Source organism: Marmota marmota, unplaced genomic scaffold, assembly GCF_001458135.2.
Source record: "Marmota marmota marmota unplaced genomic scaffold, marMar, whole genome shotgun sequence".
Lineage (NCBI taxonomy): Eukaryota > Metazoa > Chordata > Mammalia > Rodentia > Sciuridae > Marmota > Marmota marmota.
The window spans coordinates 26,262,781-26,288,882 of NW_026000229.1; the positions used below are offsets into that span (position 1 = coordinate 26,262,781).

Sequence of the window (26,102 nt, forward strand, 5' to 3'; positions counted from 1 at the left end):
TATATATATATATATATATATATATATATATATATTTAAATAACATACCTATAAAAGCAAGGTTAGATTTGTTTCTGTAAGATGTAAAGGTGACATCTGGTGGACACAGTCCTAACACATCTAGCAAGACAGTATACATTTCTACCTGAGTTCCACTTCTTTAAAAGTTGTGAAAGAATTGAAAACTAAAAAAGGAAGTTGGACCTTAATTGGATAGAAAATCACAATACTTAATGTCAAACACAAACTATTTAAGAACCCTCCCAAATGAATAATTGGATCTAGAGATGCCACAAATACTGATAATGCACATTTCCAAGACATAGCATGGCTGTGAATAAAAATCCATGGTTTGTCTTGCTGAAAAAGTTTTTGAAAGAGGGTAAAACCATGATTCTCATACAGATATAAAGTGACTGTATCAAGTAGTTTGATCTAATTCCTTTATTGTCTAAAAAAAAGGGGGCGTTGAAATGCACAAAATTAAAATACATGCTTAGTTCACGAAACTGCCAACAGTTAAATATGACTAAGAGCATAAGATACAAGATGGGAAGGCTGAAAGAAAGGTCTATGCAGGATGACTGAAATTAAAACATGGAAAAAAGTGTTTCAAATTAATGTTGGAGATTGGATACTTCCCCAAAGAAAATGGGGAGCCATTGAAACTTGAAGAACTAGAGTAACGTCAGTTTAATTTGTGTCAGAGAAAATCAATCTGGCATTCCTGTGGAGAATGGATTGGAATTTGAAGAAAGAAAGAAGCAAGATCTGGGTTAAAAGGCTGGCACAGTAGTCCTGGTGATAAGCAATGAAGGCCTATTGCAAGCAGTGGCAGGGGAGCAGAGAGAAAGAGACGAGTCTGGGAGACATCTAAGGAAGCTGGATGCCTCCAGAAACCTCAAGCCTGGGAAGGCAGATGAGGTACACTCACCCTCAGATTTTAGTATTTCTAGCTCCACTGTGAGGGCAGACTGGGTCACACCAATGTGCTTTCCTGAGTCTTCAGACTAACTCTAGGGTGTAGCCTCCTTATTGTGCCCATGCTCAAGGGGATGTTGGAAAAATAGGTATTTCCACTTTTAAAGGATGTCAGAAGGGATGGAAATGTTTATAACAGTGGTATTTTATATGATTTTTGTCTTGCCATTCTTGATACCCTTCCATATTTTCTACATTTTATACAATCAATAGTATTAACCTATCAGGAAAAAGAACAAAAAACAAAAAAACTAAACACTGGAGTGTCATTTAAACAAGTATACCTGGTATTGCTTCTCCCTCTAGTGGAGACAAAAAGGAAATACACAGGTAGATGACTTGAATTTTTGTCTTCTGATCTTCATGGAATATACTGTTAGAGTAAAATGTACTACTGCTCCATTTCATAGATAAGCAAACTGAGAAAGAAATGACTTGCAAAAGTCCATATAAAGTGAATGGTAGAGCCAGCCCTACAATCAAGATACATTGGATTAGGCTTCTACATTGCTACTCATATAGACTATAAAAGAAGCATTATGGTGTGATTTGAAAGACATTCACAATCCCCATGTCAATCCTCTGTATTGTCCTCCTCCGCCTGTCTTTCCCCCTCCTCCTTCTTTTCGGTACTGAGGAGTAAACACAGGGGTGCTTTACTACTGAGATACATCCCAAGTCCTTTTAATTTTTTTTTAAATTTTTAAATACAGTCTAGCTAAGTTGTAAGGGTCTTCCTAAATAGCTGAGGCTGGCCTCGAACTTGTAATCTCCCTGCCTCAGCCTCCCCAGCCCCTGGGATTACAGACATGTGCTACCACATCTACCCTGTCTCTTCTTAATGGAATAAAAAGATCTCCTATGACTAAAGTAGTAAGCTGGGTTCATTAATTAGCCTCAGGGTTTCAACTTCAATGAAAGCAAATTTGAGAAGTTAAAAAAGTGCAAAGTTCGGTACAATACTTCCTAAATTTCAATCTCAGACCTATTATTTTCTGGCTGTGTGACTTTTGAGAAGTAACTTGACCTCTCTTTAATTCAATTTTTCCGTTGGCAAGTGCAAATAATGATAGCAGTTTCCAGAGGGTGTTTGTAGGGAATAAATGAGCATTTGTTACAGTTTGGTACTTGAATGTCCTCCAAAGGCCCATGTGTTAAAGGCATGGTCCCCAGCCCATGGCACTACTGGGGGTGGAGTGAAAACTTCAAGAGGTAAGGCCTTGACAGGGATATTGGGACCCTGGTACTTTCCTTTCTCTCTTTGCTTCCAGGCTACCTTGAAGTGAACAGACATCCTCTGCACTTGCTCCCACTGTGACACCCCATGCTTTATAGGCCCAAAGCAACAGAGCTAGCAAACATGGGCTGAAACCTCAGAAAATGAACCAAAACAAACATTTCCTCTTCTAAATTGATTATCTCAGATATTTGTTACAATAACAGAAATCTGATGAAAAGAATATTTCCAAAAGAATTTAGAAGAGTTCTGGTAAGAACTAAACAAATGTTTATGGAATAAAAAACATCAAGGAACAGGGCAAAGGTCTTATTTTAAACTGGGCTAAACTTTGGTGAGCATCCAAAAAGAGTTCATTGGCCAACTGTTCTACCTGCTGATCTCAGGTAGATGAGATGTCCACAATTTAAAGTTTTAAATTTTGAGCAAATTAGCTTAAAAAGAAAACCTATTTGAAGGCTCTGGAGAATGAACATAAACAGAAAATGGAAGGATGTCTAACCTTGAAAAACAGGAACTGTATCTGGTGAAATTGGGAATTTACAGCTGCTTGCCTGAAGACAATCTCCAATCTACATAGCAGATGAGGGGAGCAGAACACCTCAGGTTTACAGAAGAGGCCAGATTTCATTGTTAGGACAGTAGCCAGGCATCTTGGAAGAAGAGTCATGTATTAAATGAATCCCCAAATTTGTGACCAATGTTGCCATGATATGCTCCCTGACCACTAACTAATATCCATAGGGATACCCAGAAGAAGTAGCAAGAAAGCATCAGCTAGAAACTACATATCTGAGCACAATGTCAGCTACTGACCTCAAGGGAGGGACAGAGTATGGAGTTTGAGTGCAGCCAATCTGACTGTTGACTAGAATAAGTCATTAATCCATGTGTCCACAATGTGTACTGTGTAATATCAGGTATCCAATCAAAACTGAACAGACATACAAAGAAACAGAAGTATGTGACCTTTGTCCAAGAACAAAAAGGAAAGATAATCCATCTCAAGATATGTAATAGTATAGTTAGCAGAGAAGTAAGAGGGAAAAAATGTAACAGACATAAACAAAATAATAAAAATGGCACCTCTTGTCTGGGACAGTTTCTTGAATTATCTTGTTTCTCATAACCCTAACACTTTTTGAAGTGCTGATTCATGCCCTCTATTAGAATTTGTCTGATGCTTTTTCAAATGATTTTAGGAGGGTTCAAGTTTCCCCCAAGTAACAGAGGTAAAATGTCATTTTCATTACATCATATCAAGGATGCATAATGTTAACATGGCTTATGGCTATTAATGTTGACCTTGATCATTTGCTGAAATAGTATTTGAAGGGCTACTTTTTCTTCCTTTAAATACTGTACTCTTTGGAAGGAGTCTTCATAACACACCCCACCCTTAAGGTATATGCAGTTATGTTCTACCTCACTGAATGGGGAAATATCTCTATAATTTATTTGGAATTCCACATGGGAACTTTATGTCTTCTTTCACATTCATACATATTTATTCAGTCATTTATTTAACCAGTACGCATTTATAGGTATTTAGTTCATTCTTTAGGTTATAACCCAACACAGATGCTCCTTGACTTATAAAGTGTTAACATCCCACTAAAGCCATCATAGTTGAAAATATCATAAGTCGAGATGCATTTAGTACAACTATTCTGCTGAACATCATAGCTTACAACGTAAAACACTAGAGTTTCAGTTGTTTACTATTGTGACTGCATGCTCAACTGGAAGCTGGGGTTCCTGCTTTGCCCTGCATGGCAACAGAACATTGAACTAGCCCAGGAAAAGACCAAAATTCAAAATTTGAAAAATGGCATCTACTGAATATGTATCACTTTTAAACCATCATAGAGTTGAAAAATAACAAGTCAAATTATAAGATGTTAGAGACTACTTGTTTTCTTACATTTTTCCAATTTTGGTCATTGAGAGCTCTTTTCATTGGCTCCTGTATTGGTTTCCTGAAGCGGCTCTAACACAGTATCACAACCTTGATTGCTAAAATAACACAAATGTATTCCAGAGGCAAAAATTCTAAAACCAGTCTCACTGGGATAAAAGAAAAGAAAAGATCAAGCTATGACTACTTTCTGAGGAATACCAGCAATCCTCTGCCTCTTCTATCATTTGCCTCCTCCTCTCCTTTTGGTCAGATCTGCCTGTGCTTCCTTCTTATGAGGATACCTGTGATTGCATTTAGGGTCCAATGAGATTATCTCAGATAATCTTTCTTCCTTAGTCATCTGCAAAGACCCTTTTTCTTCGTGTATTCTTAAACATTTCCAGGTTCCAGGGATTAGAATCTAACATCTGGGGGGCATTATTTGGCCTATTACACTTCTATGCCCTTTCAGCTCATCTCAATATAGCTTGTATTTTGATTTTGTCTTGTTTTGATGGTGTATTTGTTATGAGGACTTTTGTTTACATTCTGGCACTATAAAATGCTCCAGGTCCATCCTGTATTTTCATTCCCTTGCAGAGTCCTAGAATCATCCATTTTCCCAAGGAGCCCTAGTTTATTTTATTGGAGAATGGCATTAGAAACCATGATCCAGGTGCTAGGTATGGTTGTTTCTACTAGAATGTTGCTTCTTTTAGGTCTTCTAAACTGACAGAGCAAAAAAATTATGTATATAAGAATTTGTTCTAGCCTCCTTCCCCTGCTTATTGAGAAACCTGGCTTCCATCATCAACCAAGCATCTGTTGAGTTGTTCAGTTCCAGTATATGTGTATAGCAGAATGAGAATTACTAATCCCATGGGAAACACATTTATTAACTAGAGTATAATGCTTATATACAACTCCTTTATCTTTTCATTCTTAGGGACTCCATTTATTTTGAAAGTTACATAGATCAGCACTGAGTTTGCTCCATACATCTGTAAAACAGTTAGGTTCTCTTGCCACAATTTGCATTTTTTTTCCTGTGATTCCAAAACACCTTAAAAGATTTTTCATATTTGCATACATTAACATGCACTATTTTTGTTGTGAATTTCTATGCTTTTGACAAATACATATTATGTATACATTACAGTATCTTCTGGAATAGTTTCACCACCCTCAAAATCTCACATATTTCACCTTTTCATTTACCAACCCCAATCCATACACGTGCATGCATGCGAGCACACACACACAAACACACACACCAAACTCCCGGCGCACATTGATTTTTTTTCACTGTTTTTATAGTTACAGCTTTTCTTCTCCAGAGTGTTATATATTTGGAATGAGTAAGCATTTTCAATTTGGCTCCTTTTACTTAGAAACATACATTTAAGGTCTTATCAATTCTTTTAATGGCATGATAGTTCATTTCCTCTTATTGCTGAATAATATTCTATTGTATTGATATCTCATTATTTGTATTGGCCACTCACCTATGGAAGGACATCTTGGCTAGCCATAGGTTTTGGTGATCATGAATAAAACTATTAAAAGCAGTTGCATGCAGCCTTGGTGTAAATGAAAATTTTCAAAATACATTGGGTAAATGTTTAGGAACACCAATTCTATATCATACAGACAGATTATAATTGGCTTTATCGTAAACTGTCAAACTGTTTTCCAAAGTGACTGTGTCCTTTTATATTACTTCTAAGAATGAATGAGAGTTCTTGCTTCACATTATCAGCATTTAATATTGACAATGTGTTCAATATGAACCATTGTAATAGATATAAACTAGTATGTCATTATTGTTTTTATTCATAATTTTTTAATGCATGTGATGTCAAATATTTTAATATGCTATCTGTATATTTCAGCTGGTGAGGCATCTCTTCATATTTTTGCCCATTTTAATGAGATTGTCTGATTCATTATTGTTGAGTTTTAGGAGCTCTTCGTATATTTTGAATAAAAGCCCTCTATCAAAAGGATGCTTGGCAAATTTCTTCTATAAAATGCTAGTCTATGATTTTTCTTCATTCTCTTAGTGTCTTGCAAAGCAAAAGTTTTAAATTTTCATGAATTCCCACCTATCAAATTTTCTTTCATGGATCATGCATTTTGCATTGTATTAATATTCAATGCTAAGTCCAAAATTACCTAAATTTTCCATGTTACCTTATAGATTTTTATAGATTTCTGTTTTGCCTTTAGTTTTATCATACAGTTTGTTTGTTTTCTTGCAAAAGATGAAAACTCTGTGTCTAGATTGTTTTTCTTTTTGCATGTTGATATTTACTTCTATTGAAATCCTTTGTTGTGGATTCTATCCCTTATCTTTTGATTTATCTTGCTCCTTTGTGAAAGATGAGTGGACAATATTTGTGTGGGCTATTTCTAGATACTCTTTTCTGCTCCACTGATATATTTATCTATTTTTTTTCACTGATATTTCACAGTATCTTCTTATTGAGTGTTACAGTAAATCTTGAATTGGATAATGTCAGCCCTTCAACCATGTTTTCCTTCAGTATTGTGTTGGCTATTCTGGAACTTTTGTCTTTTGATGCAAATTTTAGATAAGCTTATCAGTATCCAAAAAGTAACTTGCTAAGATTTTAGTTGAAATTGCAATGCATCTATAAACCAAGTTGAGAAAAACTGAAAACACTGCTAAATCTTCCTATACATGAATATGAAATAGCTTTGCATTTATTTAGGTCACCTTTAATTTCTCTCATAAAAGTTTTTTACTTTTCTTTAGGTATATCTAATAAACATTTTGTTAGATATATGCCAAACTACTTGATTTTGGGGGGGGGAGTGTTAATTGAAATGATATTTTGCTTTTAATTTCAAATTTCAATGTTTCGGTGCTGTCATACAGGAAAGCAATTGACTTTTGCATCTTAACCTTGTATCATGTGATCTTATTATAATCACATATTAGTTTCAGGAGTTTTTAAAAATTAATTCATTGTGGGCTGGGGATGTGGCTCAAGCGGTAGCAAGCTTGCCTGGCATGTACGCGGCGCTGGGTTCCATCCTCAGCACCACATACAAATAAAGATGTTGTGTCTGCCGAAAACTAAAAAGTGAATATTAAAAAATTCTCTCTCTTTAAAAAAAATAATTCATTGAGATCTTTTTAGATAGACAATCATGTAATCTGTGAACCAAAATAGTTTTATTTCTCCCTTTCTAATCCAAATGACTTTTGTTTCCTTTTCTTGTCTTACTGCATTATCTATGGCTCCTAGCACAATGCTGAATAGAAATGGTGAGAGAACATATACTTATTTGGTTCTTAATTTTAGGAGGGAATATTCAATTTTTCACCAATACATATGTTACCTGCAGGTTTTTAAGAAGTTCTACATCAAATTGAGAAACGTCCTTCAATTTTCTTTTGAGGAGAGTTTGTATTATGAAAGAGATTAGGATTTTATTAAATGTTTCTGCATCTACTGTTATTTGTATGTCATTTTTATGTTTTAGACTGTTGAAAAGACTTATTGCAGTAACTGATATTCAAATGTTGTGCCAGGCTTGCATAGCTAGAATAAATCCTGCCTGATAATGGTATACTTATTTTTGTACATTGTCAGATTCAATAAGTTATTTTTTTGTTGAGGATTTTTGCACCTACTTCATGAGAGAGATTAGTGAGAAGTTTTCCTTTTTGTAATGTCTTTATCTGATTTTGGTGTTAAAATAATTCAGGACTGATAGTGTTATAGTTAGGAATTGTTCCCCATGCTTTATATTCCTGAGATTGTGGAGAATAATAATTTGTATAATTTCTTCTTAAATAGTTAGCAAAATTCACCTGGGAACTAAACTGGGCCTTGTACCTTCTGTTTTTGAAGGTTATTTTTTGCTTCAACTCATTTGCTAAATGCAGTCTTATTCAGATTTTCTATAACATCTTGTGTGAGTTTTTGTAGTTTGTTCTTTTCAAATAACTGGTCAGTTTCATAAAAGGCAACAGACTCTGTGCTCAGAGTTGTTCAATGCATTCATTTATTGTACATAGAATGCCCATCATATCAGTATGATAACTCCTTTCTTTTCTGATATTAGTAATTTCTTTCTTTTTCCTGGTTAGGGGTATATCAATTTTCTCGATATTTTCAAATAACTAGCTTTCAGTTTTGTTGATTTTTTTGTATGCTCCTGTTTTCAATTTATTTGATTTCTTCACTAATTTTTTATTATTTTCTTCTGCATGCTGTCAGCGTACTCTTTTTTTTTCTCTGCTTTCCTAACATGAAAGCTTAAATTGATTTTAGATCTGTCTTATTGTCTAGCACATGTATTAGATGCAATAAATTTTCTAATAAGCTCTGTTTTCAATATATCCTACAAATTTTGATAGGTTATTTTCATTTGCACTTAGTTTAAATATTTATATTTATTTTGAGACCTCTTCTTTAACCCATGTACTATTATGCAGTGTTTTGTCTAATCTATAGCAACATTATCATGATTCTGTCCAATTTAAATCCACCTTGATCTGAGAACATAACTTGAATAGTATCTATTTTTTTTTTTGGAAGTTCTGGGGATTGAACCCAGGGACTCAAGCATTTTGAGCATTCTAGGTAAGTGATCTAACACTGAGCCACACCCTAGCTCTTCTTTAAATGGTTGATACATGTTTTATGGCCTACAACATGGTTGATCTTGGTTAATGTCCCACATGAGCTTGAGAACAATAACTATTTTGATATTGTTAGATAAAATATTATAGAAATGTCAATTGGATCCAGTTGATTGAAGGTGTTAATCAGTTCAAATATATCCTTACTTGCTATTAGATCAATCAAGAATAAGAAAAATAAATATTTTATTTGCTATTGCTTACTCCTTCTCTGATGCTCCCTTTCTTTAAGTGGAGATCTGTCTCTGATGTAAACCATTTTCCTTTTTTCTTAAGAATTTCTGTAACACTTCTTTCAGGGCACATCTACTATTAATGGATATTTTCAGTTTTGTTTTTCTGAGCAAGTCTTTATTCCTCTTTCACTTGTGAAGGATAAATTTGCAGAATATAGAATCCTAGGTTGGTGTTTTTTGTTTGTTCAGCACATTCTATTCCACTCTATTCTTGCTTACATGATTTCTGGCAAAAATTTCATTATGTTTCTTATCATTGTTTAATAGTAAAGTGCTTTGTTTTATCTTCTGAATACTTTCAAGATTTCTCTATGTCTTTGATTTTCTGTTCGGATGCGATATGCTTATTTGTTGTTATTTATTCTACTTGGTGTTTTCTAATATATCTGGGGTTGTGAGCAACTGAGAACATGATGGTAAGGTGTAGGAAGGGGAAAAATCCTACAATCATATATTTCAAGCTTTTAATAGACCTGTTTCCTTGGGCTTTGCCCTTTACAAGTGTGTCTTAGCCTTTATTTTCCCTCCTTTTAAATGATACAGGAAATGGGAGGACACAGAATTGCTAATTTTACTCCCCATGGATCAGATTAAGACTCCAGGCAAAATATTTTTCCTTTAATTGAGGACAGTCTTTTGTCATGGAGTCCACTATCGGAATATTTCATGTCCTTAATGTCCCATCCCCTTGTTCAAACTGGAATTTCTCCTCAAATATTCACTTTGAGAACCTTGTGGGTTTCTAAATGTAAATCTACAAAAATATAGGGTGTCCCCAAGCCTGGGCCTCCAGAGATTCACCACGCTCAAGCTAGTCCACACAGGCTACAGGAATTCATCAAAATTACCATTAAAGTGTTCTTTCTTCTTTGTAGCTCCAGCAGCTTCTGGTCCAGGTAAACTGATCTTCCCTGGGTTTTCCTGTACTCACCTACCTCTCCAGATTTAGGAGTAGCGCTTACCTTGTGATCTCAGTTCTCCAACGGGTTGAAGAAAAGAAATTATTTTCAGTTTACTCAGTAATTTTTCCTTGTTGAAAAGATGGAAGTGATTTCTTAGCTTTGTACACATCAAAGCTGAAACTAGAAGTCTTTTACATATCTTTGAATCTATAAATTTTTCATCTTTTTATTTCCTCACAAATTATTTGCTGAAGAAAGTAGACCATTGTGTTGTAGATTCCCATATTCTATAATTGGCTCATTGCCTCATTCTTCTGGATTTTATGTTTTCTGTGAAGTTGGAGTCTTGATCAGATTCAGCTTAGATTTATGGCATGACTATTGTGTAGGGGTACAGTATATCTCCATTAGGAGGCACTTAATGTCTAGTTCTTTCCCTCTTCTATGAAAATAAGACTAACCAGTAGATTTGCTATTATAAGCCCAATCCACTATTATAAAGCTCCTCATTTGTTAGCAATTCAGTTAATGGTTTTAATAGCCATCGATGATCATGGCCTAAATCCATTATTTCATTAGAAGTCAGTTACCATTGCTTACATATTTATTTGTTGAAGTATCAGTAATAGTAGATTTGCTAACATTTGATATCACTTTCTTTGCTGTATACCTTTACCTATCTGTATATGGAATATTTACCCTGGTAACAATTGTCATTAATGAAGATATTTCTATAAAACAGAGTTAATATCTCAGTCAACAATCGACTTGCTTTAAATAACATTCCATACAACTTTTGTCCAATGTGCCAAAATAATATTTATCTCTGAAAACCCATTTGGTATTTTGCCATTCTGACTGCCATTCGTTGGTATACCATTTTTTATCCTTCTGCAATATCATCCAATCATCATTTATTCAAATCTCCTCCTGTGGAATGGCATGCCCTTCTATTTAAGTCTTATTCCTATTTCAACTCTACCTAAGGATACAATATTCATCCCAAATATCCTGGTCAACAGTTCATGGAATTCTCAACCTTAGGTGAGCTCTACTATTTATTAATTCCCAATATATTCTGTTTTTATCCAATGAAGGTTAACATACAACCTAAGTATTTACACAGCAATGATTTGTCACTCCCTACTATCCAACAATTCTTTTTGTATTTCTCAAATTTTACTCTGAAAAAGAATCATCTGCAGTCTTGTGAAGATGAAATTCTATTCAGGACACTTCATATACAGCCTGATATTCTTCATTTCTAACAAGCTCCAAATATTTTGATGTTGCTGATCCTGGGTCACATTTTAAGAAGCGAAGTTATATGGCACTGGTATTATTATACTCCTATGAGGATATTTCAAAAACGTTTCTCCTTAATCTTTTTCTCCTTTTACTTCCTCTTTTAGGCTTGGTAATCTTTCCTCTTGGTTCACCTAAAACAAATGATTGTCATATCAGGTGTGAGCTTGGACAATTTGATATACTACAATATACCTCTGTATTTATTTTTACAAATACCTTCCACAATGAGATATCTATTACATCATATGATAGTTTTAAAATGTTACAGGTTATTTGATTACTTCCCTCCAAAAATGGGAAACAATGACCCTTTCTTTAACAAAGATCAGCTCTAGAGACTTGCTTCTGAAGAATTATGGAGAGAGTGATGTTGAAAGACTCCCAAAGCTTGGTCATAAAGTGAACAGAGCTTCTGCTTGTTCCTGTTTAGATCATTTATCTTTAAAACTACTATTGAAAAAACTACATTAGGATAAAGACACCTGAGACCAAGCTGTTCAGTCCAGCTATTTGGTTTTTTCCAGTCCAGGTACTAGATATAAGAATGACCAAGTCTTCATATAATCCAAGCCCCACCCACAGCTGGAGGTATTTGTGAAGTTGTAAACAGTGGGTGGGGCTTGGATCATATGAAGATATCTCCAGCCAAAACCTCCCTGTTGAGCCACAGGCAACTCACAGAGTCATAAAAGATAATAAGCAGTGATTTTCATTGTTCTATGTTGCTGTTTTGAAGTGGTTTATTATGCTATAAGAGGTAACTGGAAATATGTTACCCCTTTCCTCTGACAGCTAAGTATTTCAGAGTCATTCCAATTATGCTAACCCTCATGGTTATCACATTTGCTTCTTTTTTCTAAGTTCTGATTTTTTTTCCTGGTCATTAACTTCATATTCTCTTCCCCACCCCCATGTGTGTATGTGTGTGTGTGTGTGTGTATGTGTGTGTGTGTGTGTGTGTGTGTTTGTAGGCCACTTCAAATTCTTTAGAAAGTAGATGAAGCATAAATGAACAATGATTTTCTGTTTCTTATCCATTTGCCTCTACATTCTCATGTTTCAACTTATTTTCTTTCTTTTTAGGTTGTCTGAAAAAAAGTCCTATTTCTTCTTCCTTCTTCAGTATCTTTAGTCTCTTGATACTTGTTTCACTAGTCTCTGATTTTAAATAAATACAAAGCTCTTCTATATTGAGGGAAAGTTACTTTTTTAGTACTACCATATTTATTTATTTATTTTCATAGTCATTCATCTGGAGGAATTCTTAGTTTTCTTGAGGCTCAAATTGAATTTTCACTTGTGTATTAGGATACAAAATTAAACTGCTCCTACAAATCAAACATTATGGATGTAGCTGGTGTTTTAATTTAATGCAAAAGAAGGTCAATAAAGTGCTTCTTTTGTTACACATAAAATCAGTCCTTGTGCAGCAATCAAACACTCCCCTTTAATTATTCTATGTATCTCCAGCGGTTACTTGTTGCTTATCTACCCTTTAGAAATTTGTGTAATCACAATTTTTAAAACACTGTTAATTACATCTCCAGCATTCACTCATGAAGAAGTGTGTGTGTGTGTGTGTGTGTGTGCGTACATATATTTTTTTTAACTCTACAGTCCAGTGGATTATTTTTGCTGAACAGAAACCAGATAATGTCAGGACAAGTGACATTTCTCATCTACGTTTTATTATGTTGTGTGTGTGATAATGCCGTAAATCTTCCATCTTTGACAGTGTCCTAGTGTGCTATGAAATAATATTTCTTTGTGGTTTCCTATTACATCTCTTCCCTGGATTGATAAGCACTAATTGGGTTGCAGGTTGAAATAGGGGATCGTTACGAAGTGAAAGGAATGAGAGAACCTTTGACAAAATCAGTCCAGACTCATAAACTTAAATATGTGGTGAATTTTAACAAGAAATTCATATGATATAGTCTGAAACTAATGAGTGTTGCCTTTAAAGGCCTCATATCCAGAAGCTGATTACTCATTCCAAAATTCTATTTTTGATAAAACTAATTCTCCTCTTAAAATCTTTCAACAATTACTCATTTCTCTCAAAATAAAATAAAATCTATAGCCTGATTTATAAGATCTTTCTCTCCTAGTATCATCTTTACTTCTTATCCCCTGGATCCCTTATTCCCCAAGTGACATGCAAATTTGTTTCTGTCAAATTGAACTATTTGCTTTCCTACAAATGCAACATGTTTTCTTTTACTCACAAACTTTGCAAATTCTGTTATCTCTGTCAAGATTTCCATTTCCTATATATATTATCCCACACTTTTATTACCATTTATCTGGTCAGTTGGAATGTTCCCCCAACCCCCACCCCCCAGGCCTTTCTGACAATGCTACAGTGAAGTGCCCTCCTATCTCAGAATTGCTATGTTGAACTTGCTTTCTTTCATGTCTGTTTTCCCTGAGAGGGCTTGTGAGTCAGGAACCATGCTTTTTACTTTAACGTTATATATTTTGCATCTCCAAAATCTAACACAACACCTGGTACATATTTTATTTACAACGAGTATGTCAAATAGGAACCACATGCTCATTTCTTTTCATATATAGAAACAGCATATTTTACATAATCGAAGGGAAATTTGATTTTTTTTCAAGAGGTGGAAAAATGAATTGGATTAAGTAGTAGAAGTAAAGTGAATGATAAAGCATTTTTAGGGGGTGAAAAAAACATAACAATTCCCTTCAAAAAATTACAACTATAAAATATTGAGGCTGTTTTCTATGCATGATTTTAGAAATATCACTGAAGCCATTCCAAAAGAAGGATTCAGAACGTGAGAAATCACATCTGAGAAAATTATATCACACAAGCAGAAGTTTCTTAATGTGCATTGTTTTTTATGACCATCACTTTTATTTGTTCCCACAGGGTTATTTTGAATTTTTTTTTCTGAATGTGAATCTTTCTTATAATTAAAACTCTGTTATAACATCTGGAACTTCACATTTTAAAAATATTTTTTAGATGTTGATGGATCTTTATTTCATTCATTTGTTTATATGTGGTGCTGAGGATCGAACCCAGTGTCTCACAGATGCTAAGCAATGCTCTACCACTGAGCCATAATTCCAGCCTCTCACATTTTTTTTAAACCTAGGACCTTGCACAGGCTAACTCTGGAGCTCCTCATAACTATTCTAAATTTGGGTTAAGACTGATATTTTAGGGCTTCCCAAAGCACCCAAGAGAAAGCAACCAGGTGTTCTTCAAGCTTATACCCAAACAGGCATTTCTGCTACATTCTATGAATTGAGCAGTCACAGAATGGGCCCAGATTCAAGAGATGGTAAATAAACTCCATCTCTCAATAGAAGAGTGATAATCTGTTGCTATATTTAATGCAACATAGTGGATAATGGTTTAAACATGAGTTGAAAATGTTTTCAGTGGGTTTGATATGTACATGATTTGAAATTATATGCAGTTAAAATTTATCATTCTTTTCCTAGATGATTCCAGCTCCTGGCCCACACGTGGAATGAACTTCTCAAATGAAAAGCAAACAAAAAGATTACTTTGATTTGTGTAGGGTGGGGGAGTGATTGGTGGGTAAAATGGACTATGAAGGGATCATTGTTTTCTTGGTAATTTTTGAGATATTTTAAAGACAATAAATGTGTATGATGCTTACAAGTTTTCATTCTAACAATAGAAGTAAAAGGAGGAAATGAGGAAGAAGATGAAAAAGAAATGAAAAAAATGGAGGAGGTAGAGATGGAAGAAACATAGATTAAAAAACATGATTACACCAAAGTTTAAAAATGTTTAGTGACATTTAACACAGAAAAATTTATAACCTCTTTTATTGCTTTCAAACATTTAAATTATTTGGAATTTATAAGACATGAATTAGGATCTTACTTTATTTGCAGGTGGTTAACTTCTAATAGAGGTTTATTCATTTTATTATTTAACAAACGTTATTAATCATTTATTATGTGTATGATGTGCTAAATGCGCTGGTAATCAGTAATTATACAGTGGTGAAAAAATTGATTAGGTCACTGTCATTGTGGAGCTTGTAATAGTTCAGTGAGGGAAACAAATAAATAAGGAAGTGAATATATAATCACAATTTTGATATGTATTATAAAGGACAAAAAATATGGGAGCTGTAATGAGAAAACAGGAAGGGAAATAATAGGAATAGGAACTTAAAACCAAATGTGTGGAGTGAGTAGATTGAAGAATCAGAGAACATGAAAGGCTTGATCAGTAGATCAGAGTAGATAAATGTGAGATGATCTGAAGTATTTCTGAAATGAGGAATTGATAAATGAAGAGTGGTTTATCCATGGAATAAACCAGATTTATTTAAAAGGACCAAGATTCGAAAGATAACCCAAAGGAAACAACTTTCTACAACTAGGGTTTACTTCCAAAAGATGACATTAGATGAAATTGCTAAAAAACCAGAGTCAAAAGCAAATGATTTCATTATATACCTCATCTTTTATGAATTTTTACTCTTGTTAAATAATATATATGAGAGTTTGTTGAAGACGCACTGACCAACTGTAAGCCCTTTCTGTTGTTATAAATGGGAGTTCACTCCTAGTTCTTGGATTGATCATTTCATGATAACAGATATAAGAGTAGGATACCAGCTACAGGCTACACTGTTCCTTGATCCTTTCTGGGATATTAATAAAATTAAATCTTGGGAATTAACTTTCAGTCATGTCAGAGTGTGCTAAAATCTACGGGGCAGTTTTTCTTCTGAAAACTTCCATTTGCTGATGATTAAATACACAATGTTGCAGTCATTTATATAGATAGCCGAGAAGAATTCACAGCAACTGCAAAACCCATGCCATATAAGGTCATTCATTTTACCACATGGTCTCAGGTAATTATTCTGCTCTTGTATGAAGCATTTAGGGCATGGAAAGCAACTAGATTTAGTCACTGTTGTACTAACAGTTTCAAATTATCAGATGTTCACTTTTTATAAGACCCCGAATTCTATCATTTAAAAAATACGTTGACTTGTCTCTTCTCATTTTTCTTTCAATGTAGGCACTTCCCAAACATGAGGAAGAAATGTATTTGACCTTGAAATCAGGTATTAGAAAAATAGCCTGTCCAAATGTTACTTTTCACCTAAAATATTATATTACAGGACTGTTCAATGGCACTGCTATAATCAAGGATCTGCCATCATTTTTTTTAAACTCCATGTTATACAGGCTTATAACTTCTTTAAAAGTCAGTCCAAGGACCTTCAGTCCCACTTCCAGTTAAGGAACACACATACACACACACACACACACACTCATGCACAAATTGGTTATCTATCTAATTCTCATTTTTTACTCAAATGTTTTTTCAAAGGTGTATTTATAAAAACACTAAGTCCTCGATTTGAGCAATGAACAAACAGTTACTAGAATGATCGAAGTCTTTATTGAGACCAAAGGGGGTGGGGGAGGATATGTGGCCATTGAGGGGATATTTGAGCCCAGCTTTGTCATGACAAAGTACACAACTTTGAATGAAACGCTTAAGATTTCTTTTCAATTAGCTAAAATGTGGTATTGTTGTTGTTTATAATTATTTAATTCATAGAACTATAGCTGAATGATGTTGATTTATTTAAGAATCTGTATTACTTTGGGTTTGCTTAGTTTATTACTGTTTTTCACCCCACTCTTCAAACAGAACCAACAAATGTCTAGCAAATATTTTAAAATGATTATATGTCAAATAATCCACCCGTGCCATTTTCCTCTCCTCTAGAGATGTCCTCCTGAATTTTTCTTTTTCTCCTGCAAGGACTGGCTGCTTTCTGGGGTTTGGGTAGGTATATCATACTGAGTGCCTTATGCTGGCTCCTGTTCCCATAATTCCTGGATATCATGCTTTCCTCTATTAGGTACATTTCTTCGTTTCAATGAAGATTTCCTCCATGGTTTCCACAAAAGCACATAGGGAGATTTAGTGTTTTGTTCTTGCATGTGTGAAAAGAAAATGTCTTAAATTGTTTGATAACTTGGCTGGATATAGAGCTCTAATTTGGAAAAATCAATTCTCAAAATCGGGAAGACCTCAGCATCCTGTATTCTAGCATCCTTCATTGTACTTAAGACCAAGAAGACAATGACACTTCTTCCTTTGCAGGTAACCTTTAGTTTTTTCTCTCTGGAAAGTTTTAGAATCTGATTATCCTCTGGCATTCTATAACTTAAAATGTACCTTAGTATGTTTTTATTTTTACTTAACAATTTTCATTTGTTTTATTCTTAATGATATTAATGGACACAAGAAAAATTGGCTACCCTGTTTGTTCTCCTCCATTTTCCTTAAAATTGTATTTAGAGCTGTGAAATGTTTTTTATTGGTGTTTAATTTTTGATTAACACATAATATTTGTACGTGTTTATGGAGTAAATTATGGTCATTAAATACATATATGGACTGTATAAAGATCAAACCAGGGCAATAAGTATTTCCACCTCTTCAAACATTAATCATTTTTATGACTTGGGAAGTCATACTCTTCTAGACATTTTGAAATATAAATTGTTTTTCTATAGTTGTCCTATTGTACTGAAGAAGAAATATAGATCTATGAAATCTTAAGGTTTGGGAACTACTTAGAGCCACAATTCCTAACAAGTTCTCGGTCTCAATACTAACATACTCTCTTTACAATAAATATTCAGGAATACACATCATGATCTTACACAGGTTTATAAATAAGGTGGAGACATCTGGTTCTGTAGACAAGGTACTTCTTCGTAGGCATTATGTCTAGAGCTCTGCAGTTGTAGTGGTGCCCATTATTAGGTTCTGTAGTCACGTAGTAGCAAGACAGAATGGAGGTGGGGGAGAGGCGGGAGGGAGGGAGGGAGATATAGAGGGAGAGGAGGAGGAGGAAAGGAACTTCTGCAGGGACAAAAATTCTTTTATTTGTTCTTTTTAGATATACATGACAGTAGAATGTATTTTGACATATTATACATACATGGAATATAACATTCTAATTAGAATCCATTCTTGTGGTTGTACATGATGTGGAGTTTCACTAGTGGTATATTCATATATGAACATAGGAAAGTTATGCCCAATTAATTCTACTGTTTTTCTTGTTCCCATCACCCTCCCTTCCTTTCATTCACCTTTCCCTAATCTACTCCACCCACTTGTTATGTGTTAGCATCCACATATTAGAGAGAACATTTAACCTTTGGTTTGGGGGGGATTGGCTTATTTCATTTAGCATGATAATCTCCAGATCCATCCATTTACCGGCAAAAGTCATAAGAAATTATTTTAACAATTTTCATGTCTCACATGTGCATACTGCTTGTTGTTTACCAAGGATTGCCTCACTGATAAAAATCATTCTCTCTGAAGACTGTGTAATTTGTTTACAGTCACATAGTTAATTGTGTGCATAGAATTTGCAGATCGCAAATCTCTGACTCCTAAATTTCAAGTAATTTTGGCTTAGAGAGGTTCTGCTTTAGAGAAGACTCTGGGATTAATTCTGAGCCACAAAAATTGCAAAAAAATTCAAATGACTATTGTAAATATTGCATAAAGAAATCATTTGACCCATAATTTATTTCTGTTTGTGAAATGTTATCTTGATGTGATATTCCTTAAAATGATTCTTGGCCTCCCCAAGCACTGAAGAGTTTTGCATTCTTTTGATGATTTATCATTACACTGATGATAAGCACATTCTTTTTTTTTAATATTTATTTTTCAATTGTAGTTGGACACAATACCTTTATTTTATTTGTTTATTTATTTTTATGTGGTGCTGAGGAAGAACCCAGCGCCTCGCACATGCTAGACGAGCATTCTACCTGCTGAGCCACAACCCCAGCCCAATAAACATATGTCCTTTCTCTATTTAGTTAAACATGGTTGAATGAAAGACTATTCAGTTCCTAGCTATTTTTAAAAAATTTATATATAGTAAAATTCACACTTTTTGGAATATATTTCTGTGAAAATGGCAAATAGATTCAAGGCATAACCACAAATATACTCAAGACAGAATAGTTCCACTGTCCCCCCAAAGTATCCTATCCCCCTGACAATCACTAATCTGTTTTATGTTTTTAATTTTATTTTTCAAGAAGGGCACATAAATGGAATCAGATTGTTTGTTACCTTTTGAACCTGACTTTTTCTTCATGATTCAACCAAGTTTTTGCATAGACTAATAATTGGTTCCTTTTTATTCTTGAGTAGCATTCTAATATAGAGATAACTAGTTTGTTTGAGCATTGTTTCTTAAGCTCATTTTTATCTGTAATATGATCTTTGGTGAATCAGCCAAATCTTTTGGCATTTTAAAAATTCAATTGTTACTTTACTTGTAACTGAGTTTGGATATTTCTTTTAAATAGTTGCATACAAGTTATTTATCAGATATGTAGTTGACAAATATTTTTTTTGAATTTGCAGCTTTTCTTTCTCTTCACAGTGATATTAGAAGACCTGAAGTTCTTAACTTTAAGGAAGTCAAATTTTCAATTTTTTCTTCTATGGATCATGCTTTTTATCTAACCCAAAGTAACAAATATTTTACCGTTTTCTTCTAAATGATTTGAAGTTTTATGTTTCACATGTAGGGCAATAAAAATGAATACATTTTAGCATCATTTTAATTTTAATCTGACTCTTGCTTTTATGGGTTCAATTTTTCTGAGAATATCATTTTCTTATTTGAAATTTTCTTCTGCTGCCTGAATTGTCTGTGTTTTCCCTATCCCTTTTCTAATGGATACATTTTAATCTCTTTAACTTTGGAAGTTTTCTACATAATTCTGGAGATCCTTTGTTTGCATTAAAATGTAAACGTAAGGTAGTAAAATTTAAGTGGGTACTCTGTGTAAGGGCTGGACTTGGCAATTAGTGACTTTTGCAATCAGAGGAGTACTCACCATCTATTCAAGAAACTAGCAAATGGAATATTCTTGAGGCCTTGTTCAGGATTCATTTAATCTTCTTTTGAAACAATATCTGTATATCCTAAATGGGAGTTATACACTTAGTAGTCAACATTCTTAAAGCAGACAGCTCTGGGGTCCCTGTTCAATAAGTAAACATCATCCTAAACTCCTCTATCATAAGGGCAAGGTCTGGAGTCTACTCCTTTCTTTGGGATGGGTGGGTTGACAGACAAATAAGCTTAACAATCATTTTATCATAGATAGAAATTCGGAGAGATTTCAGGATGGGTGAGAATAATTACCCTCTCTCCAAGACCCAAAAGAAGTTGCAAAACCTGGGTTTGAAGACAAGGAAAATTGACAAAAGTGGGTGGGAGACAGAGAAGAAAAGAGCATTTCTAGGAACCAGTGTCTATGCAAAATCAAGAAAGCTTAGGAAAAGATGATCAATTTCTGAAACAATAGGGACTCAATGTCATCATGTTTGTGCTTAATATATGAATTAGGGAAGAGAACTAGAATTTTATCTGGTTTAAAGAAAAATAATTCTTTTTTAAAAAATATTAATTAAAATCTTTGTGTTTTAAATTCTAAATTTGAATGTTAGTTTGTTTAGATCAATCTGATTTGTTTTGGGGTATGGGTTGGTACCTGGGATTGAACCCAGGGACACTTTACCACTGATCTGTCTAGCTACATCCTCATTCCTTTTTATTTTTGAGACAAAGTCTCACTAAGCTTCTTAAGGTCTTGCCAAGATGCTGAGACCAGCCTCAAACTTAAAATCTCCTGCCTCACCCTCCCCAGTTTCTGGGATTAGAAGTGTACACCACTGCAGCCAGTTTAGCTCAATCCATACTAATTAATCTATAACTGTATCACTTGCTACTTGTATCTAGTGACACATCATTTAACAACTTTGATTCTAAATTTTCTCATCTGTAAAAATGAGGATACTACCTATATCAGGGTTTTTACTTGTGTATAAGAGAAAGCAACACTTGATAATCTGAACAGAAAGGATTTTATAAAAGAATATCAATCTCTCTTAGGAGATGGAAATGTAAATTTGGATGTTTATGTGGTCATGAAAAATTCCAAAATTATACCACAAAAATGGCCCCATGGAAACATCGCTGCCATGAGCTGGGTGTAGATACTGAAACTGAAGCCTGTACCACTGATACTCAGCTAGTGGTCCTTGTCCATCTAGCGGCAACTACTAGAAACACTATATACTGACTCTGGAATCTACAGCCAGGTGCTGCCACCTCCCTCATAAGTATACATTTTGTCTGAGGCTGTGACTCTGGTTGAAAGAACCTAAAAACATGGATCCATGTCTTAAGTTTAATGGAGTACTGAACAGTAAGCAATGATGTTGTTTTACAGCTTCTCCAGGAAAAAATAGGCTCTAACTCCTAAGGAAGGTGGATTTTGTATACACAAGGAACAGGGCCAAATACTGGACTGTCAAAAAAAAAAAAATACTGGACTGCCAATGCCCAAATAGCTCAGGCTATCAAAGGTTTTTAGAAGATATAAAGGACATTATAACACAGACAACTTTAAAAATGTCAGATATTATTAGCATTACCATCTTCAACATATCATCATCTGGGAACATTCTTCATGAGTTCTCTATTAGTAATCTAATAGAGAACTTAGTGAATTAGAAACAATAAACACTTATTACAACAGAGTAGCTATAATCGGGGAGTTGGGAGTGGCCAAACTGTGTGTTTCTGGTGTAAGATTTTTCATGAGGTTGCAGTTAAGGTACTACTTGAGGCTAATAGTCTCACTGGGGCTAGAGGATCTCTTTGACAGATTTATAAGAAGGCACCTTCACACAGAGAGGCCTCAGGGACTTGATGGCTACTACAGAGAGGCCTCTGATCCTAAATATAGGGCCTTTGCATAGAGTTGCATAAATGTCTTCACGGCATGTCTTTCTTCAGAGAGAGTGAGAACAAGATGTAAGTTACAATGTCACTTTGTGATCTACATTTGATAATTATTCTCCATCACTTCTACCATATTTTATTTGCTGGAAGGCAATCACTAAGTAAGTCCCATACTCCAGGGGAAGGGAGCTAAGTCCTCACCAAAGAGAAGAATAGCAAAGAATTTTGGGACATATAGTACACCATTACAAGTTAAGAAATATTTACTGACAGTCCCAACTAATTTCCTTATTATTTTTAGTCATTTTTTCCATTATAACATGTCAGAAGTTAAATCACAACATACCTCCAGGGATATTTATTTTATCTAGTAAAAATCCTTTATTTCTTAAAGACGTTCAAAGTTCACATTGGACAACATCTTATCAGCAAAGAAACACATTTCAAGCTGCAAATGAAATATTTGTATTTTTTTTGTTGTTGTTCAAATTCCTGAATCCCACAGTTTAGAGATAAGAGATTAAAAAGTAAAACATACTGGGTTGGCTATCCCTATTAATGTAGTGGGAAGAAAAGGAGGAGATATTTTTGTAATTTAAGATGCTTTTCTGAGAGCACAAAAGAATTCTAGAGACCCAAACTTAAATGCAATCAGGAGCCAAAAGGTGATGCAGATGGAGGTGGTGAGGCCTCTGACATTAGAGTAAGGAGATAGGATGGTGAGTAAACAGGCACAGCCCATACTCTCATGGAGTTAATAGTCAATCCAGTGCATCAAAACAACACACACTGAAGATATATGTATTCAATCCCCTATGCTAGGAGTGGAGACACTGGCTCCCTTATATTTTGCAGGACTCAACTGCTTTATCTCTGGATATCAACCTGGAAAGATGGATTGAGAGGCATATAAATGGTGACACATTTTGACTTAGCAATTCTGCTTCCAGAAATCTGTACTAACAAAGTATTCAACACAGCACATTTGAACTAAAAGTTAAAAACAAATGCAAGTGGGAAGTAGGTACATTACGAAGCACTCATTTAGTAATCTATTATGCAGCTATGAAAAAGGATAGTTATTAAGATAATGTAGCAACAAGACAAACTTCTTATAATTTAATGTCATAGAGAAATAATATAAATTATACCCATATAATATCATAATTATGTAAAACATTTTTAAAAAGAAGAAATACACTACAATAAGTATGGATAATAATGGTTAATTTAGATTGGCGTGGTTTAGAAAAATATTTTTTCTCCTCCCTCTTCTTTCTCTCTCTCTCTCTATATATATATATATTAAGATTTTTTAGTTGTAGATGGACATATTTTATTTATTTATCTTTATTTATTTATCTTTATGGGTGCTGAGGATCAAACCCAGTGCCTCACCTGTGCTAGGTGAGTGCTTCTACCACTAAGCCATAATCCCAGTCCCCCCTCTTCTGTATATTTATTTCTATGTATAAATCTTTGAAAAATTAGTTTATACTAAAAACTTGAGCCAAGTCAGCTCCTCTTAAAGAATTTATGAAATTTATGAAATTTTAGTTGTATGGCTGAGAAATAACATTGCATATATGTCATATGGTTTGTACTCTAGAAATTACAGAGATTTTTTAGTTACAGTATCTTACTTGTAATACATAAATCATAAAACAGGAAAAAAGTGGGGCAGGGTGGAGGGAAGTCCACACAATTACCTTAAGCAATATCTACTGTGTCGAAAGCAAAGTAATGCATGTTGGTTAGTGCATGATCAAACATCTGTATCCACAGGGTGAGACTTTCAGAAAAACAGTCCTCAAGCACCCCATAAACCAGGCATAGGAACTGCTCCAGATCCATTAACACAAACCATAAAGTATGAGTAATATATGGAATAAGTGAGGTGGGTAAGTTGCTCTCAGTTGCTCTAACTAGCCAGAAGCTGGCAATTCTATTTTTTAATTCATTCATTGTTAAGCCATAAGGGATCTTGTATCCAGCACAATGTGTTCATTTTACATGCAGGAGTCTAGGATTTGTCCATAGTATGATTTTATTGGACTTTAGACTTTTTCATTTTGGGGAACCTGTTTCTTCATAAACAATATTAATTATTAAATTTTAGAAAATCCTACTTATGAAAGAAGAAACTTTATTTTAAAGAATTCCTGCAAAAAGAAAGGGAGAGACTTGTAACAGAGAAGGGGACTACTGCAGTAGGGGGAAAGCTTTGACCCTGGGATGGGCAAACCTTTCAAAAGGCAGGCAGGAAAAAAGTATTTTCTAGGAAGGACTAAACAACACTGTAGAGAACAAGATGTGGAAAAGTGGGCCAAACTAGTTTGGATGATCTTACAGTCGAAAGAGAAGGTTTTATTGGGGGTCAGTGTATTTACATAAGGGATTGTTAGAGGGTTGTGCAATGGTTGGGCTGACGGTGGGTCAAACTTCAGGGCCAGGAGAAGGTTGGGAAGTCTAACTAGAATTTGGTCAAGTACAGATAGTTATTTTTTCTGGGTTGGTCACTAGGTACCAACAATCCAGTTAATCATTTATGGGGAATTGGAGGGTCTATGTCCAGACTGGTTATAGGTAAACAAGAGTGGCATTGGTGAGTTTTACTTAAGCCATAAGGTAAAGGATGGTTCCTTGTAGTAAGTTGTTTCTAGAAATGAAAGGGGTGGGAGGGTTTCTTTAACCCTTTCTGTTTTCCAGGATCACAGGGCTAAGATAAAGCTCAACAATGTCAGTGACTATCTTGGTTTAAAAACCAATAAGCTATTATATTTTTACAACACTTTTTTTCAATCCAGAAGTTCTTTTTTTTTCTGCCTTTCTCTTTTTCTCCACATTGCTGTTCTTTGTAAAAATATCATGGGTCCTAGGAACTGCACCTAATGGATAAGTAAGCTCTAATTTGAGTTCCAGAGACGTTTAGGATCTTTAAGGCCACAGAGCTAATTATGGCAGAGCTCAGATAACAGAAAATAGTTCCTGATCTTTTCCCACAACTTTTTCAGTCTCCATGGAGACTGAAGCAAAAGGCTCTGCTCAAAAGACGGGAGGAAGGCTTGAGGATGAGGTATGTGTGGAGATATTTCCTTCCTGCAGACTTAGAAAGTCAGGGTTGGTGAGGGAATTTCTTGGAGAGCTGGGTGCACCTTAACAGTTGATGGCTGCATGCATACATCGTTTGCCAACATTTACGGGGTATCTACTATGTGTTTGGTGTCCCTGCCTAACAGAGCTTATAATCTAGCAGGGGAGTTAGTGCAATAAACTGTGTGACAGTGTTTATGACAGAAGTGAGGTACCTTAGGAGTGAACCTGGCTCACCTTACCTGTTTGGGGAAGTGAGGCTCCAGAACAGGAACTAAGTCCCCACTGAGGACACAGAGGCAGAGGAGTGTTCTAGTCAGACTGCACAGGGGAAGACTCTGGGGGAAGCCCTGCAACTGTGGTCTGTCGTGGGCCTGGCTAGAAGAACCGCAGAACCCTAGAGCTTGGGAAGCCAGGTAGGTGTCAGTGTAAAAGGAGGGGTTAACACCTCTCCTCTCCTCACCGGCTTCCAGCACCCTGAGGCTGTGGAGGGTCAAGTAACTGAGAAACCTCAGAAAAGCCAGAAGTCCCTCCCATTTTCCTAAACCACCCAGTCAGTCGTGGTGGGCGCCCACCCGTAGCAGGTTCGGCGCTGATTTCCGCCTAGGGTGAATTTTTTACCTCCTCTGGGAGCTTCGGAATCTCGCTTTGCCTGCTCGGGGAGTGCGGTCTGGAGGAAAACGTCCTCCCACACCTGCACATAAAAGTTCTGGGAGCTCCAAGTCGCCCCCAACGCCCGGGGCCAAGAGTTCAGTCCACCAGGGCCACTTTGATTTTCTTCACCTTAACTCCAACTCGCCAGTCCTGACCGGAGCGGGCTGTCGCTGGCTGCAGACCGGCCTGTTCCGGGCTCCCTGCGAGAGAAGGAGGTTACCTCCCGTGAAGGAGCGGCGGGCGGCTGCGGCCGGAGCGAACCG

General features: G+C 35.3%; 1 protein-coding gene and 1 long non-coding RNA gene across 2 annotated transcripts in view; one reads left to right on the top strand and one right to left on the bottom strand.

The window, feature by feature from the left end:
* Positions 1-9,555: 9,555 nt before the first annotated feature.
* Positions 9,556-26,096, bottom strand: LOC125613371. The gene is made up of 2 exons (XR_007343924.1): positions 25,807-26,096; positions 9,556-11,373 (listed from the first exon to the last, which is right to left on the bottom strand). It is a non-coding gene; the product is annotated as an uncharacterized LOC125613371 (long non-coding RNA).
* Positions 25,459-26,102, top strand: part of LOC125613369 (WD repeat-containing protein 72) — a 94,850-nt gene continuing 94,206 nt past the window's right edge. Inside the window, exon 1 of the mRNA XM_048793535.1 lies at positions 25,459-25,601. The gene's annotated coding sequence lies outside the window, so the exon portion shown is untranslated. The remainder of the gene's footprint in view (positions 25,602-26,102) is intronic.